General features: G+C 47.9%; 1 long non-coding RNA gene across 1 annotated transcript; it reads right to left on the bottom strand.

Annotated features, from left to right (window-relative positions):
* Positions 1-495: 495 nt before the first annotated feature.
* On the bottom strand, positions 496-9708 carry LOC310636869. The gene is made up of 2 exons (XR_014491822.1): positions 9510-9708; positions 496-2643 (listed from the first exon to the last, which is right to left on the bottom strand). It is a non-coding gene; the product is annotated as an uncharacterized lncRNA (long non-coding RNA).
* Between the last annotated feature and the right edge of the window lie 612 nt (positions 9709-10320).

The raw sequence follows: 10320 nt of genomic DNA, 5'->3' as shown, positions 1-10320 counted from the left end.
GTGGGAAAAAGGCTGTGGGGGACCCCGTGGGGAAGGGAAAGGCCTGGGGGGAACTAAAAGGGTAAGGAGGTCTTTGGAAGGCAAATCTGGGTCTGTGCTTTCATGACATGCTAACATCGCCCACGGATGCATGTCCTGCTCTTCCTTCACAAACTTGAGGTTCAAAAAGTATAGAGGACTTGCAATTTGATTAACGGCTTCATCAGGGAGAGAAGGAGGTGGGATAGTTCATCAAGGTAGCCTTGCTTAACCACCATTGCAAGATGCAACCGTAATTGAGATAACAATTGGTATCTCGAGGACTATTTACCGTATATGTTGGCTGGGGAATTCTGGCGCTCAAAATCTGGAGGACACCAAGTTAGAAGAATGAGACTCCACAAGTGGGAACTCCATAATCAATATACAAAAAACACCACCCAAAAACCTTTTTGACAAATTGCACAACTTCTGCAAAAGGAAATATCTGCAGTAATTTCTGCTGATAACTAGAAATAAGAAGTTAGCCTTTATTAAAATAACAATTTCCACTGATTTCTCTCCACCAGCTGGTCTATACCTGATATTAGTTGACCAAAAAGCATCAGGCCAGAATTTAAATAGTTAATTTCTGTCCTACACTCCCAATGGGAGATCAAAAATGAAAATCAAATCTTTTAAAAATTCATTAACTTTTCCCTCATGTCAAATTCCTTGTGTTCAATAAGTGGTGATTTACGCTTGAAGTACATTCCATGGATTGGATATTTGACAGGTCTCCCCCCCCCCCCATGAAAATCATCTGCTGCATCACCATGTTGTAAGTATGACTGAAACTTTCCCCACAAAACAGCATTCAAAGGGTTTTTCTCCTGTGTGAGTCCTCTGATATATAACCAGGCTGGAATTCCGACTGAAACGTTTACCACAATCTGGAGACTCATACAGCTTTCCTCCCATGTGCATCCTCTGGTGGTTCACCAGATAGGAATTTTCCTTGAAATTTTCCCCACAATCAAGATATTCAAATGGTTTGCCTCCTGTGTGTATTCTCTGGTGACTCATGACCTGGAATTTTTCTAATGAATCTTTTCCCACAATCTGGGCAGTCATATGATTTCTTTCCTGTGTGAGTCCTTTGGTGTTTCACCAGGCTGCAATTCTTACTAAAACTATTACAATAGTCTGGACACTCTAGTTTTTATCCTGTGTGAATCCTCTGGTGCGTTACCAGGCTGGAATTATAACTAAAAGTTTTCCCACACTCAGGACATTCATAGGGTTTCTCTCCTGTGTGAGTCCTCTGGTGTTTCACCAGGCTGGAATTGTGACTGAAACCTTTTCCACAATCAGGACATTCAAAGGGTTTCTCTCCTGTGTGAGTCCTCTGGTGTATCATCAGGCTGGAATTGTGACTGAAATCTTTCCCACAATCAGGACATTCAAAGGGTTTCTCTCCTGTGTGAGTCCTCTGGTGTGACACCAAGTTAGAAATCTGACTGAAACTTTTCTCACACTCAGGACATTTAAACGGTTTCTCTCCTGTGTGAGTCCTCTGGTGTGTCTCCAGGTGACAAAACCGAATGAAACTTTTCCCACAATCAGGACATTCAAAAGGTTTCTCTCCTGTGTGAATCCTCTGGTGTATTACCAGACTGGAACGATAACTGAAACTTTTCCCACAAACCAGACACTCATATGGTTTCTCTCCTGTGTGAATCCTCTGGTGTATCACTAATTCATAATTCTGACTGAAACCTTTCCCACAATCAGAACATTCAAAGGGTTTCTCTCCTGTGTGAGTCTTCTGATGTTTCACAAGGTTGGAATTGTGACTGAAATTTTTGCCACAATCTGGACACTCATACGGCTTCTCTCCTGTGTGAGTCCTCTGGTGTATCACCAGGCTGAAATTCTCACTGAAACTTTTCCCACAGAGAGCACATTCAAAGGGTTTCTCTCCTGTGTGAGTCCTCTGGTGTCTCACCAGGTCGGAATTCTGACTGAAACTCTTCCCACAATCAAAACATTCAAAGGATTTCTCTCCTCTCTCTATTCTCTGGTGACTCATGAGCTGGAATTTTTTAATGAATCTTTTCCTACAATCTGGACACTCATATGATTTCTTTCCTATGTGAGTCCTTTGGTGTTTCACCTTGTCACCAGGTAGGAATTCTGACTGAAATGTTTACCACACTCGGGACATTTAAACAGTTTGCCTCCTTGTGTGAATCCTCTGGTGTATCACCACACTGGAACAGTAACTGAAACTTGTCCTACAGATCGGAAAAACATATGGTTGATCCCTTGTGTAGTAGTGCTTTGATTCAAACCATTTTTTTTCCTGCACAGGGTATTGTGTGCTCTATGTGCCTGTCTAATTGACCCTTTCTTGCCACTGACTTCCAGATATTTCCCTCTTTTCATGAATGAAAAATAATCTCCCTTGATTTTTCATGTAATGTATCCTCGAGTTTCATAAAGTCTACTTTTTCCAGCGTGAAATCTCGTCTTGATTTTTCTCTTGTTTCTCTCTCAGCTGCTGAGGAAGGTGAAGAATTGTGTGGCTTTCTGGAGGAAATGGAAAATATTGATTTGTTTTCCTTTTCAATGTTGCTTGTTATTCTCAGTTGTCCAGGGTGCTCTTATTGCCATCCTCTTTGTCTGTAAGATTCAAAGAAAAGTGTACCTTTAGTTGTTTATAAAATGTTGCAGAAGATGTGAAAAAAAGAAAAAAAGTATATATTACAATGAATAAGCAAACATGCCACAATACAAGAATAACTTCTTATATTATGATTCATTTGACACATGGAAGACTACCGAGATCCAAATTCAAATATCCATTCCGTCCTGAAATTCTCTTTTTGACTTGGGTCAATCACAAATTCTTAACAGTGCAAAGGGTTATGCTCAAATATATCTGGAAGTGCTGGGAATAGATTATACAGTTGTTGATATATGCATAGAGAGAGAAATACAAATATACACACATACAAATGTACATATGTGGAAAGTCCATGTGTTTTCAGCCTGAAAATTATCCCAAAAGGGTTATAGTCAAACCTTTCGAGGCAATTTCAGAGACGTGTGTTAGAATAACCATGATCTCTGTTCCTATACATGAAGCTGGCTAGTACTTTTCTACCATGGAAAGTCTTCAGTGAATCATGTATAAGGAAGTAAACAAAGAAACCTAGGAGAGATGTCATTGGTTACAGCCATATAAGGGCATCATTACAGAATCTTTCACACCATTGGCTATTCCATATAAGGCAAATTCTGACGCCTCCTGCAGGTGATTGGTCATTACTGTATTTGAATCTACTATTAACACCAATGTCTCCTTTCAGGATAGGTTTAGAAGAGCACGTGTGTACTTAAATCATGCAGGATTGGCACTATGTAAAACCATTTAATCCTGATTGGTTGATTTGAACAATAATAAAACATGATTGGTTGCTTATACTATAAATAAACGAGGTCCACCGCTCCTCGTGGTTCGGTGTTCGTCCCAGGAGCAGCGGAGCCCTCACCCCGAGAGATCTCTGTGTCCTTCTTTCATGGGCGCCAACCCTGGGAGGGAGCAGCCACTGCCCAGCTTCACCAGCAGCTAATTCCCAGCAGACGTGGAAGCTTTAACTGATGAAATGATGCCTAAAGCCTCTGCAAGATTTAAAGCACCAGTGTCCACTCTGCCTGCCTCAGCTGGGGCCTCAGAGGCATTCTGCCATCCAAAAGAAGGGGGAGGGAGGATGAAAGGAAGAAAGATGAAAGGGCAATAAATCTTTGTGTGTGTGTGATAGGAAATCAGGAAGGGGGGAAATGACAGGTGAGAGGGATCAGAGCAACCAGATCCTGTTTGTACCAGCATCCCATGGCCAGGCACCCTGACAAATATGTGTATTATCCCGAAACATCTCAGAGTTCTCAAAATGGTTGGCTGGAAATGGGCTGGTCACGGAGGGAGAGATGGGCTGGGGGCAAACCTACCCCTTATTTTGCATCCAGCGAGTGTGGTGATTTCAGAGCTGGCTTCAATTTACAGCAACCAACACTCTTAGTAAAATAACCTTTTGCTTTAATCAAATGGAGTCGAGGCCTTTTCTTTCCTAAGGCAGGGCTAATCAACCGGTGGTACGTGTACCACCGGTGGTCCTTTGGCACCTGGCAGGTGGTACTCGGCCATCCTAGAGAAGTGGAAGTGGAGGGGAAAGGAATGAGCTGAAGCAGCAGCAGTGTCACACAAGCCTGAGGGAGAGACAGCTGAAGCTGCAGGGCTGTCGAGAGGCCCCAGGATTAGCAGCAGGCTCCAGCTGATCGGCACTTCCGGAAGCTGAAGGTGCCCTAAAGAGAAAGGGGGGGGAGAGGAGAGGATATAAAAGGAGGTTTTGGCAGGAAAGGGCCAGCAAGGAGCTACCCCCACCCCGCCTCCTGGGCACGCAAAGAGGAAGCGGCGAGCAACTGGTATGAGCAAGAAAAAAGGCAAGAGAAGCACTTCCCTTCCCCCAGGACAGCAGTGCTTGTGCGCTCACCGTCTTCTCTGTGTATCCGCAGAGGGCTGGGCAGAGACAGCGGGGGAGGCCTCGCTGGCTCCAGGACTGTCTTGTGGAACTAAGGCTGTGTGTGTTCCGGCTTTGATGGCCCCCACGAGTATATGAGCCTTGGTGGAGCAGTGGGCTAATGCCTCCTTAAGTAACACCAGGTGCCTGCAATTAGTGCAGGTTCGCATCCCACCAGGCTCAAGGTTGACTCAGCCTTCCATCCTTCCGAGGTAGGTAAAATGAGGACCCAGATTGTTGGGGGCAATAAGCTGACTTTGTAATAATGCCGCTTTGGGGGGGGGCGAAAGCCCTAATAAGCAGGCATATACATAGAATGAAGGCTATTGCTAAGCACATTTGATTTGTGCTTAGATTGTAAGCCGCCCTGAGTCTTCGGAGAAGGGCAGGATATAAATGGGATTAAAATAAATAAAATAAAAAATATATATCAGCGCCACGCCCACTTGCTGACCAAGCCTTGCAGCCACCAGGCTTCCCTTTCACTGGGACTGCCCCTGCCTGTGTGGGATAGTGGCAGCCGGGGGCAGCATGGCCACCGGCAGCGCTGGTCATTTCTGCCTCTCCCGTCATCCCTTCCTGAACTCTGAGGAAGGAAAGAGAAGTAGGGGAGGGAGGGAGGGAGAAGCGAGCTGGGAAAGGGACTGCCTTCTGAGCACTTCTCAGGGCTTTTTTAGCTGCCAGAGGCTCTGGGCAGGAGGCTTCACATTTGGACCCCTTCCCCATCGCTGCCTCTGTGTGCCTCTCAGCTTGCCTCTCCCAGACCCATGCACACGTTTGTGTTTGTGTGTCTCACCCCTTGCAGCCACACGCTGTGACATTGGGGAGGAAAAACAAGAGCCTTGGTGGAGCAGTGGGCTAATGCCTCCTTAAGTAACACCAGCTGCCTGCAATTAGTGCAGGTTCGAGTCCCACCAGGCTCAAGGTTGACTCAGCCTTCCATCCTTCTGAGGTAGGTAAAATCAGGACCCAGATTGTTGGGGGCAATAAGGTAACTTTGTAATAATGCCGCTTGGGGGGGGGGCTGAAAGCCCTAGTAAGCAGCCATATACATAGAATGAAGGCTATTGCTTAAGCACGTTGATTTGTGCTTTAGATTGTAAGCCGCCCTGAGTCTTCGGAGAAGGGTGGGATATAAATGGGATTTTTTTAAAAAATGGGAGAGGTAAGAGAAACTGCGATGGGAGCTTCTTGCAGCCTTCCACGGGGCTGGGGGCGGGAGCTGAGGGGGGGCCAGGGCACGAGGCGATCGGCAGCACATTGAGCAAAAGAAACAAGTACTCCCAAAAAAAAGCAGCTTTCATTAGTCTGCAGCCTGCCATTGCAGGAGGTCTGTGTCGAAGGCGGGGGGGGGGGCTGCAAGGGATGACACTCTCCCCCGCCCGCCCATGCGGGCACATGCACACAAACATGTCTGCAGGTCTGGGACAGGTGATCTGAGAGCCACGCAGAAGCGACAGGGGTCAAAATGGGAAGCCTCTGCCCACCGCTACCTGCCTGCTGCCACCGCTCCGGCATTATGGAACCAACTGCCGGTGGAGCTCCGGATGACATCAGACCTCCGAACCTTCCGTTGCGGCCTGAAGACCCATTTATTTGAATTAGCTGGTCTGGCCTGATGGGGGATTATGGGTTTTTAAATTGGTGTTTTTAGTATTGTATTATTGTTTTTTAACTGGGCACTGGTTTAATTTTCTTTTAACTTTTGTATCGTTATTTATATATGCCCTGTGAACCGCCCTGAGTCCCTAGGGAGAAGGGCGGTATACAAATCAAATAAAACTAAACTAAATAAAACTAAACCTCTGACCAGAGCCTCTGGCAGTTTTTTTTTTAAAAAAAGCAGGGAAGGAAGGAGAGGAGAGGCAACTTGCCCCAGTTCGAAGGAGAAAGCAATTTTGTGTTCTTTTTTTTGTCACAGAGAGAACTTTGTTGACAATCCAAGTTAACACTGGAATTCTTGATCTCTGAGCTCTTAGGAAAGTATCCCCTCCTTGTGTGTTGCTAACAGACATTTCCAGTGGGGAAAACAGGACAAAGCCAAGTGGGAGGAAATATTTCCCTTTGGTATATTTCCAGTCTCAATTAGACCATGGCAGGGTCCCCGCAGGGGAGCTCTGTTAAGGGTTATGTATTCATAGAAAAGCAACTAAGCTACCTCTGCTCCTAAACGCTAAAGCTGTTGCACCTAAAAAACGGAGGAGCTCTGGTCAACTATCACAGCCACCATTTTGACAGTTTTGCTGTACTGTTGTCTGTGGAGGCCCCCCCCCCTAAATGCAAGCACGGGATAAACTGGGCCTGGTTTGTTCTCAGTCTTCGAAGTGGCCACAGACAACTAGCAAAAGTGGCATTTGACCACAAGGCGAGGAGGCATCGAGAAAAGTTTCCCCTTCTGCATTTGATCATCCAAGAAGGGACAGGAAAGGAGAAAGGGGAAAAAAAGGAAAAGAAAGAAAGAGGGGAAGAGAGCAAGGAAGGAAAAAGAAGGAAAGAGGGGAAGGAAGAAAAAGGGAAGGAGAATGAAGAGGGAATGAAAAAGAAGGAAGGAAGGAAGGAAGGAAGGAAGGAAGGAAGGAAGGAAGGAAGGAAGGAAGGAAGGATATAATGAGAGAGGGGGAGGGAAGCCCTGCCATAGTAGTTGGCCACGACGAGCCCTGCTGCCCTTTTGCCATCCCCTTGTCCCCTTCTCCTGGTGGTCTCCCATCCTATTGCTGAGGATGCTTTGGCTACAAAGCCAGGTCTCCTCACATAAGAGTGAGTGGGCCTCCCGCACACACCATGAGCAACACACCATAAGGAGCCTTGGTGGAGCAGTGGGCTAATGCCTCCTTAAGTAACACCAGCTGCCTGCAATTAGTGCAGGTTCGCATCCCACCAGGCTCAAGGTTGACTCAGCCTTCCATCCTTCCGAGGTAGGTAAAATGAGGACCCAGATTGTTGGGGGCAATTAAGCTGACTTTGTAATAATGCCGCTTGGGGTATGTGTGTGAAAGCCCTAATAAGCAGGCATATACATAGAATGAAGGCTACTGCTAAGCTTGTAAGCCGCCCTGAGTCTTCGGAGAAGGGCGGGATATAAATGGAATTAAAATTAAAAAAAATAATAACTTGGCCAAGGAGAGTGAGGCAAGCAGCAGCCACCTGGATGAGAAGCTAAACCCAGCCAGGCACCCCCTTGGGGAAGGCTGGGCCGAGCTGGGCGCTTGCCCTCCACTGCCCAGGACTCTGGCAGCCTGCACCGCCAGGGTTCCTCCGCGTGGCCTGAGAGCAAAGGAACCGCCACTGAAGAAATTAAAACCAGTACTTTTTTCCTTTTTTTTTACGGTTTGTAACATTGCTGGAAAAAACATCAACAACCTAAGATATGCAGATGATACCACTCTAATGGCAGAAAGTGAAGAAGAACTAAAGAGCCTCTTGTTGCGAGTGAAGAAGGAGAGTGCAAAACTTGGGTTGAAACTAAACATTAAGAAAACCAAGATCATGGCATCCGGCCCTCTCAATTCCTGGCAAACAGATGGGGAAGAAATGGAGGTAGTGGCAGATTTTATTTTCTTGGGCTCCAAGATCACTGCAGATGGGGACTGTAGCCAAGAAATTAAAAGACGCTTGCTCCTCGGGAGGAAAGCCATGGCAAATCTAGACAGCACACTAAAAAGCAGAGACGTCACCCTGCCAACAAAAGTGCGTATAGTCAAGGCTATGGTCTTCCCAGTTGCAATGTATGGCAGTGAAAGTTGGACCATAAAAAAGGCTGAGCACCAAAAGAATTGAGGCCTTTGAACTGTGGTGCTGGAGAAGACTCCTGCGAGTCCCTTGGACTGCAAGGCGATCAAACCGGTCAGTCCTAGAGGAGATCAACCCTGACTGCTCTTTAGAAGGCCAGATCCTGAAGCTAAAACTCAAATACTTTGGCCACCTAATGAGAAGGAAGGACTCACTGGAGAAGAGCCTAATGCTGGGAAAGGTTGAGGGCAATAGAAGAAGGGGACGACAGAGAATGAGGAGGCTGGATGGAGTCACTGAAGGCAGTAGGCGTGAGCTTAAATGGACTCCAGAAGATGGTAGAGGACAGGAAGGCCTGGAGGAATGTTGTCCATAGGGTCGCGATGGCTCGGACACGACTTCGCAGCTAATAACAACAACAACAACATTTTATTAGATTATGGAATAAAATACAAAAATACAAAAGCAAATAGTAGGACACAATGGGGAGGAAGAAGGGAAGAAAGTGTGGGGGAAGAAGGGGAAAGGAAAAGGCATTGACTTCTGACTTCCTCCGTTGCAGTAGAATGAAGCATTGACATCGAACCTCAACTTTTGACTTTTCCATAGTAGTACAAACTAGCCATTTCTATAACAACAAATGAATCGAACCAGTAAAACCCCAAATCCCGCCCAGTCATCAAGTTTTTGACACCTTGCTAAGCACTGGTGGTACTCAAACATTGCCATGTCCTAAAAGTGGAAGAACCTGTGAAAAGGTTGAGAAGCCCTGCCATAGAATATAAACAAAAAAACGATCCACTTGGCATTTTATACCAACAACGGAAGTCTCTCTGTTGCTCGACCCACCCGCCTCTTGTGCACACCACTCTCTTTCCCCCAAAACGCTCGGCAGGCAGTTATTAGGGCTTTCAAGCCTGTGCCTTGACCGGAAATTCTTTTTTTAATCTTTCAAAAAATCTCACCGAACCCCCTCGATCTCTTTGGGAAACTGTTTGTAAAAACAGCAGAGAGTTTCTTTTTCAGTGGAGATCATACAGCCCAGGGGTTTTCAAACTTGGCCCTTTTATGACTTGTGGACTTCAACTCCCAGAATTCCTCAACCAGTGTCCCTGGCTGAGGAATTCTAGGAGTTGAAGTCCACAAGTCATAAAAGGGCTAAGTTTGAAGACCCCTGATACAGCCCATAAAAGAGCTAAAACTAAAACTGAAAACCTCCACAGAGGTTTGTTCACTTACGTGGGCAGAGAGAAACAGGGGCGCAGCAGTCACCAGAGGGGGAATCTGGGCACGTAAGAGAGGCAGATTCAGGGGCTCCATCTCAAAGGAAGCCCACCTGGACAGGGCAGCCCATTGGCCAAGCCCACCTGGACGCCTCTCGGCTCTCCCTCACCCGCCTTCCAGGCGCCATTCAGCTCCTCCTCGCAGGGTCCCCGCCCTCCCCTCCAGCCTCGCTCCCTCCCAGCCCAGAGCTCCCCCCGTCCTCCCCCTCCTCCTCCTCCCCTCCAGGCACTGGCAGGCTGACCCTCCCCAGCAGCGAGAGGGGAACGTGGGAACGGGGGTGCCCAACCTTCCGGGAATCCCCGGGAGCCCCCAGGCGGGGAGCCGGGCTGCGCCAAGAGGGGGGGCTGCGGGGCAGGAGGGGGGCTCGGGGGAAGGACCTGGAGGGGATCGGAGAGCCGTTCGCGGAAGCCGCAACCCAGGAGGAGGAGAAGCGAAGGCGCAGCGCTTCCCACGGAGCAGAAAAGCCCGCGAGGAAAGGCGGAGACTCGGAAGGGGAGGGGGCGCAACTGGGGGAAACCCACCTGGCTCTTCCAGGAATCCCCCCTCCCCTTCCCCCCCCGGGGATTCCCCCCTCCTGATTGCCCTCCCCCTCTCGGAGCCTCCTCGCCCACCTGGCGCCCCTCCCCCGCCAGGGGAATCTCCGCAGCCCTGGCGTAAGAGACGTCTAGAGACCAGGAAATTGGCCTCCCGCCACCCCCCCCCCCCGCTTTCCTGCGTCCTCTCTAGGCGCCAGAGAAAAGCTCTCTGGGTTTAACCCCTTCGCGGA

Source organism: Vipera ursinii (genome assembly GCF_947247035.1).
Source record: "Vipera ursinii genome assembly, chromosome: 2".
Lineage (NCBI taxonomy): Eukaryota > Metazoa > Chordata > Lepidosauria > Squamata > Viperidae > Vipera > Vipera ursinii.
Note: the sequence above shows the minus strand (reverse complement) of the source record. Positions and strands in the feature narration are given on the sequence as shown.